This window comes from Myotis myotis, unplaced genomic scaffold (assembly GCF_014108235.1).
Source record: "Myotis myotis isolate mMyoMyo1 unplaced genomic scaffold, mMyoMyo1.p scaffold_m19_p_8, whole genome shotgun sequence".
Classification (NCBI taxonomy): Eukaryota; Metazoa; Chordata; class Mammalia; order Chiroptera; family Vespertilionidae; genus Myotis; species Myotis myotis.
The window spans coordinates 93,789,886-93,798,259 of NW_023416390.1; positions in this window are offsets into that span (position 1 = coordinate 93,789,886).

Below are 8,374 nucleotides of genomic sequence, written 5' to 3' on the forward strand. Positions count from 1 at the left end.
GGGGAAGAAACAGCCTCAGACAGACGTGAGGTGCAGCTGTCAGAGGATCGGACACCATGAACACATGGGAATGAAGCCACATAGGGGTGAAAGGGCGAGGGCTACGCCCTCCATCTTGCCCCGAATCCTCCATTTTTGGGCAGCAGCCATTAGCCATGTGCTCGGCAAGGAGCTTCTTCCAGGAAACCCAAGCCTCTGCTCTTTAAACTAACCAATGACAATCAAGGGAAGTGCGTGCCATAGACATAACCACATCCTGGGTAACAAGACCCCGACTTGCACCTGGCCAATCGGCAGGGCCCACAGTCCTCTCTCCTCCCCTTACTCCAACCCCCCATAAAACCCCTCTTCCCACAGGGCTCTGTCTCTCTGCCGTTGCGTCGGCGAGAGTGGTTGGGGAGCCCGAGCTAGCCCGAATAAAGACTCTTTCTGCTTTTGCATCAGACTCAGCTGGCTCCCTGGTGGTCTATTGGGGATCCTAAAATCTGGGCTTAGCAGGGGCTCCGGAGGGTGGGGCGCAGGGAGGCTCGCTGAGGGGAAGTGGCAGAGGGAGGAGAGCAGGCGGTCTCCTGGAGAAGGGCATCGGGCGGAGGGTCAGCGTTCAGAGGGGCAGCGGGACGAGCAAGAGGCCGAGTGGAAGGGGGTCGAGGCTGGGCCGGGGCACATCCTGCAGGGATGGAGGGCCCGTGAGACCCTGGTGTCCCCCGACTGCAGGGGGAGACGCCGGGGCTGTAGGCGAGGGCCCGCTGGCTCCTGTGTCAGGAGCAGACTGAGGGGCAGAGGAATCGGGGAGACAGCAGGAGGCGACAGCACCCCCCGGGCGATGCGGAGACCGTGGAAACGGTGGGAGCCGAGGTGGCGGCTCTGGGGTGCGCTGGAGGGAAGCCAGAGCCGGAGGGACAATGTGGGGCGCGGGGGGAGGAGGCCCCATGTCCGCTCCCCCTGTAAACCCAGCCCTTAGTGTGACTCCACGCGAGGGACGTTGAGTGTTCACGACCGGCCTCCCACCCTGAGGTCCAGGCAGTGGGTATTGCCGGCGGAGGCCCTCATCCCTCCACGCCCCCCACAAGCTCTCTTCAGTGGTGACAAGTACTTATTGGAAACAAGCAAATGGTTTTATTTTTGGTACAAAAAACAACAAAACAGAAAGTACAGTATTATTTAAAGCAAACGTTGAAAACTAGGAAAATGAAGCCCCCTGTGGACACACAGATCAGCTGTGCCTAGAACCCGGGTCACGCATGACACAAAAGGGCTCAGGGTCCAATGCAAGGGGCTTGGCCAGGGCGTCCGACTCCAGTTCCCGGACAGAGAGGATCCCGCACGCAGAACGGAGCTGCCGAGACCAGCCCAAGCTCCGGGCCGAGGGCAATGCTTTCGGTGTTTCCAGAGGAAGAAACGCTCCTGAGATGCTGGGACAGGCGGTCAGCTTCCAGGTCAGGGCCTCTAACTCCCACCGGGGGTCTGTGGTGCTCCCAGCTCTGCCCTTCCCTCTCCCTCCCACGGCCCCTCCCGGGTGAGCCGTGGATGCCTTCCCATCCTCCACCCTCCTCAGCTCCCAGGGCAGGTAGGGCAGGTGGGGTCATGCAGGGAATCTGAGGGCCTCGAGGGGGTGCTGCTTGGAGAGTCAAAGAGAGTGTCTGTCCACCCGCCCGCCTGGCTGAACTGACAACAACGAGGAGAGCAGGGAGAGATAGTTTTTTGTTGATTTTTACTTATCTGTTGGACTCAAGGCCGCAAGCTGCTAAGCACAGTAAGTTTTTTCTCTGCCCCGTTTTGTTTTCTTTAACCCCTCCAATACTTGAAATTGCATAGGGAAGGAAGCACCTGCTCTTAGTAATCTAAGAAATACTGGCTGTTTACTTTATAGTAATCATTAAAGGATTGAGGTTTCTAAGAATAAGGAATTACTGAGTAGAAGGTCTGAGGCATGGTTATGCATTTTTAAAGGACATAGAAAGAAGGTTTAAAGGCTAATTTGAAAGTATGAAATTTAGAAAGGTTGTGTATGTGCTAAGAAGGAGAAGAGAAATGTTGAAAGGAAATTAATCAAATGGTACAGGCCAGTAAGTCAGAAAGAGTAAATAATTTATATCCTGCCTCCTAAACAGAGGGTAAATAGTTATGCCAAAGTACTTAGGGGGGACTGATAAAAGAAATCCAACAGTTACTGTTTTGTTATAACTCTGGAAAGTTCTTAAAAAGGACTGGCAAGGAAACTCAGAATATCTTAAGGCAGGTCAGTGGCTTTTTCTCCTTATGTAATTCCTCCGAAATTTGGCAATGCTTAATAAATCATGGCAATACATTTCTTTGCATAAATTCAATAAGACCGGTTTCCAATAGTGGTTTTATTGAATGAAAACTTTGACTGGAGTATCATGTTTTAAAGAGCCCTGTCTGAGCTCTAAAGACTTGAAGCCAATAAGAGTGCCACGGAGAAAGCCTGGTATCTTGCTTGGGAGCCCTGAAAATAGCTGGCGCTGGAGCGTCAGGCCCATGCCCTACCATCACTGGCGGTTGGTCAGCGTAGAAGGGGAGCACGGAACCCCCATGCACTCTGGGCCACGATGAGCAGGAGGGCTGCTGAGAAGGGCCTTGAAGCAAGGACAATGGGCAGCAGATACTGCAGACAGGTCTGATGGCAGCTGGATGGCTTGGCTTCCTGGCCCTATGGGGCACATTAAGATTCAATCATGAGATTCCAGCAAAGGTAGTTGGTTACCATTCTTTTGTGTTTATGCAAACAATCAGGCCAAATTGAATACAGTAAATAAAGTAGTATTTTAATAAACAGAGGGATAATTTTAAGGAGAAAAACACTATTTCAATGGAGGTTATTAAAACTGAAATGTTTTCTTTCCCTCCCACCAGACCGTTTGTTACAGTTTGTCTCTGCCAGGTCACAAGCCCACCTCCTTCTATGCCCAGGCCTCATCGTCCCTCTGACAGACAGCAAGGATCTCTTGGCTCTGAGAGAAACTTCTGACCCTCCTCAGCATGAAGCAGTTACAGAAGAAAATTCAACGCCCATTTTCCCTGAAAGAATTCAGAGCCAGGATCCTTGAGGTAATATAGTAAGCAGTTAGACAGACATGAGCAGAGCAAGGACGATGGGCCAACTGGCACTGACTCCCCAGAAGCAAGAGCGAACTAGGCTGCAGACGAAGCAGCCCGTGAGGCTGCCCTAAAACCAGTGGGGCCTTTACAGATTCTAGTGACTCTTCCAGACCCTGAACTACTCATCTCACCAGTTTGCTCAATTTCTTTCAGGCTTTACAGTCTACCCAGAAAGCAGACCAGAAGCACGTCCGAGATGCTCTGCCTGTATCCGGTTCATCCCTTCCAACCTGGTGACTCTGTTTGGGTAAAGAAATTTGCCACCCAAGGACTGACTCCTGCCTGGAAAGGACTACCCCCATGGCAGTCAAGGTTGACGGGATCCCGACATGGCTTCATCACACCCCGGCTTAAGACAGCCCAGGCAAAATAGAGAGTCCAGGACTCTTCGGACCCTCTGAAGATTACTCCTGGCCCTTATCTTATAAACAGGCCCACTGACATTACTCTGCAAAGAATTAATTCTATCAAGCTTATAGTCCTCAGGGGTCAATATAACTCCCTCCCCAACAATGACCCAAAAGAGTCAATGATTTGACTCATGTACATAAAACCAGTGGGGAATGTGCTAGGCTGCATATCTGGCACTTCGGCCAGACGGGTCATGCTGTGCTGTCTGTCCCTAAAACACACAGATAGGAAGGTACTGACATCAGGCCAGGCCTTGAGATATGGTCTCATGGCCCCTTCCCAGCACGCAGGCCTTTCTCAGAAGGCCCGGAAGTCTCATTCCAAATTTGGGAGACAAAAGACTGGAAAAAGTATAAATAAAGAGAGTTTCCTCCATATTGGGGGGCCCAGAATTTGAAAGACACATTTTTCTCTGGGTCTCCACAAAATTTAATAATAAAATGTAACTCCTGTAGTAGTCAGCGCTGCAGTTCAGCCTCTGCTTCGGCAGGGTGCTGTGACTGTGGTCAGCTGGCCAGCTTAATAAAGGCTCTTAAATTTAAATTTGGAGTTGGTGGTCTATCTCGCTGAGTCAACCCATAACATATTGATATGTTAGAATTTTGAGGCTTGCAAAACGGATTTTAATCGAATTACCCACTTCTTAAGAATAAACATATATTAGTGATAATTTTCATGTACTCTCATAGGTAAAGGCATTCCCATGTCAAAGGGCTACAGCTGCAGCAGTTACTCAAATACTTCTAGAAGGGCAACAGTAACTGGGAAGTCCACATTACCTATACATTTTATGAGAGTTTTGTGAAATTTGGCCAGTACTGCAGCATTACCATTGCAATTATCATCTCTAGACCTCTGGTATTGTGGACAAACTGATGAAGTAATAAGAATCAAATTGTCAAAATTTGTTGAATCTTTTTTTTGTGTGTGTACTGACTTTAGAGTGAGAGCAAGGGAGTGGGGGAGAAACATCAATGTAAGAGAGAAATGTCAGTCGGCTGCCTCCCATACCCATATCGACCGGGGATTGGACTCACAGCCTGGGTATGTGCCCCAACCAGGAATCACACTGGCGACCTTTTGTGCACAGGATGACTCTATGAGCCATATGAGCCAGAGCACTTATTGATTCTTATTTTTTATTATTTTAACCAACAGAAATTAATTTTCTCACAGTTCTGGAGGCTGGAAGTTCAAGAACAAGGTGTTAGCAGAGTGGGTTTCTCTGAGATCTCTACCCATGACTCGCCGACTGCTGCCTTCCCCTGCCTCCTCACCATGGCCTGTGTGTGTGCACTCCTGGTATCTTTTCCTCTTCTTACAAAACAAAACAAAACAAAACAAAACAAAACAAAACAAAACAAAACAAAACAAACATTTTATTGATTTCAGACAGGAAGAGAGAGAGAGAGAGATAGAAACATCAATGATGAGAGAGAATCATTAATCAGCTGCCTCCTGCACGCCCCCTATTGGTAATTGAGCCCAAAACCCGGGTATGTTCCCTGACCAGGAACTGAACTGTGACCTCCTGGTTCATAGGTCAATGCTCTATACTGAGCCACACCAGCAGGGCTTTTTCTCTTTCCTTTCTCCCTCCCTTCCTCCCTCCTTTCCTCCCTCCCTCTCTCCCTCCCTCCCTCCCTCCTTTCCTTCCTTCCTTCCTTCCTTCCTTCCTTCCTTCCTTCCTTCCTTCCTTCCTTCCTTGTAGAAGAATTATCTTTATTGTTGAAAGTATTACAGATTGTCCCACCTCTCCGCCCCCACTGACCCCCTTATTGAATCTGCCTTTGTTTAAAGCCCTTCCCTTGATATTACTTAATCAAAGACCCACTCCCTTTGGTAAACATTGATTGTCCCCTATAAAAAGTCATTACTAGAAGACCTTTAAAAATATATATATATTTTTTATTGATTTTTTTACAGAGAAGAAGGGAGAGGGATAGAGAGTTAGAAACATCGATGAGAGAGAAACATCCATCAGCTGCCTCCTGCACACCCCCCACTGGGGATGTGCCCGCAACCCAGGTACATGCCCTTGACCGGAATCGAACCTGGGACCCTTCAGTCCGCAGGCCACGCTCTATCCACTGAGCCAAACCGGTTTGGCACTAGAAGACCTTTGAGTTCAGATCAGGAATGTATTAACCTGTCTTATTAAGCAGACTGTTTGGCTTATTGTAAAGAATTTATAGAAACTCTTGAAATTAAGACAAGCTTGCAGAGTAATCTTTTCACAGTATGCTCCTGGGACACAAAGACATGGAACACCATAACCTATAACCTGGAGATGTGGTCTGTTGAAAAAGACACCTCTTCAAGGACTCCCTCCAGCCTTGCTGCAGGGACCACACAGGGTAGTTAACTAAGCCTTGCACCACAAAGTTAAAAGGTATTAACTCAGGGATTTATGATTCTCATTTAAAAAGCTCCTGCACTTGCAACCCATTTACCTGATTAGACATAACAGCCTATAGGAAAATTCAAATAAAATTACCCCTTTGTCTGAGACAACGACTCAGACAAAAAGGAGATAGAACTAGAAGCAGACTGACTTTCCCACGATCGGGGGCCAGCCAGTAGTCAGCTTCTGCAATGCATAATCCTCATGTGTATTTCATTATTGTCATAATGTTTTTATTCCTGGGCAAATTAATGACCTCAAATCTCCTGTGACAAGATGGTCACCTCTCCTATGTTCGTGTGTTCTAGTTATTTCATGCCTTGGCTATATAGTACTTACTGATTTTTTCTGTTTCAAACCTTGTAAATGGGAAACCTTGACATTCAAATAATATGATAAAACTAGAGGCCCGGTGCACGAATTCGTGGTGTCCCTCTGGGTGACCTGCAGGGATTGGGCCAAAACCCGCAGTCCAATGCCGCCTGCAACTCCTACCTGCTGCTCCTGCTCATCCCAGCCCCACTGTGCCTGCCTTGGGCTTGCGAGCCCTGTGTCTGGCGCCCTCCCAAGGGGAGTGGCCTGTGGGATCAGGCTGAAACTGGCTCTCTGAAATCCCCTGAGGGGTCCCAGATTGCAAGAGGGTGCAGAACAGGCTGAGGGACACCACTGGTGCACGGTCTGGCCAGGGAGGGACCACGGGAGGGCTCCAGGGTGTGTCTGGCCCATCTTGCTAAGTCCTGATCGGCTGGACCCCAACAGCAAGCTAACCTACTGGTCGGAGCTTCTGCCCTCTGGTGGTCAGTGCATGTCATAGCAAGCGGTTGAGCAGCCTTAGCATATCATTAGCATACTAGAGGCCCGGTGCACAAAATTCATGCACAGGGTCAGGGGAATCCTTCAGTCCAGCCTGCACCCTCTCCAATCTGGGATCCCTTTTGCAATCCAGAACCACTGGCTCCTAACCGCTCACTTACCTGCCTTCCTGATGGCCCAAACTGCTCTCCCCTGGTGGCCTATCCTCCTAACTTATCTCCCCTCCTGGCCTGATCACTCTAACTGCCTAACTGCTCCCCCCTGCTGGCCTGATCCCCCTAACTGCCCTCCCCTCCTGGCCTGATCCCCCTAACTGCCTAACTGCCCTCCCCTCCTGGCCTGATCCCCCTAACTGCCTCTCTGCTCTCCCTTCCTCTCCGTGCCCTTTAGACCCCCGGTGCAGGCGTTCTGAGACCTCTCCGCCACAGTTCCGCCCCCGTTCTGATTGGTCGTTATGTAATGGCGTCCTGGGCAATTTGCATATTCCTCTATAATTAGTATAGATTACACTTAGGTTGTTCGGTTGTTCCGCTATTTGGTCTATTTGCATATTACCCTTTTATTATATGGGATGCTTTCAAACTTAAGCCTTCACAGGGAACCTGTCTGAATGCTTGATTGCCATCTTATGTATGCCTCTATCTCTGGTAAAACCAATAATCCCATAGTTATTCCTAATAGCAATTTCTTAATCATCCCCAACTTTACTGTTGATTTTACAAAACTTCCTTTTTAAAGCTCCTATGGCAGGAAACAGCACTATTCAGCATGCTCCTGACTCTATGCAATAAAAACTAACATTCCAATAATTTTACACACTATTAAGGGGGAAATAATTAGTTATTAAGAAAGAATTGTTGAGAAATCAGTTGACAGTCTTGTAGGAGCTTTTTGTAGGTAACTGTGTTTCTTTTGATGCTTTTAAGACTCTCCTTTTGTCTTTAACTTTACTTGTGGTGTGGGCTACTCTGGGTTCATCTTGTTTGAGATTCTCTGTGCTGTATGAACTTTTGTGTATTTTTTTTTCACCATATTAGGAACACTTTCAGTCATTATTTTTGTTCTATTTTCCTTCTGGTACTTATATGATGCAGATGTTATACTTGACTAGAGGCCTAGTACATGAAATTCGTGCATGGGTAGGGTCCCTAGGCATGACCAGCGATCAGGGCTGATATGTGGGGCAACCAGCAGGGCGACTGGGGGCCCCTGCTGGCACCTGCTTTGGCTGACCTGACACCGCCCACTCGCTGGCCCCACTCCCTGCCACCACCACCACCTCCCTCTGCAGGGCGACCAGCAGGGCAAATGGAGGGACCTCCCACTGGCACTGGCCTTGGCTGGTCTGGGGCCTGTGGGCAGCTCCTGTGTTGAGTGTATTCCCCCTGGTAGTCAGTTCATGTCATAGCAACTGGTTGTTCTACCAGTCGTTCTGCTGTTCAGTCGATTTGCATATTAGGTTTTTATTATATAGGATGTTGTCACAGAGGCCAGAGATCCCCTAAACTATTCTCATAGTTTATTTAAAAAAAATATTTTTATTGATTTCAGAGAGGAAGGGGGAGAGAGAGAGAGGGAGATAGAAACATCAATGCTCAGAGAGAACCATTGATCGGACGCCTTCTG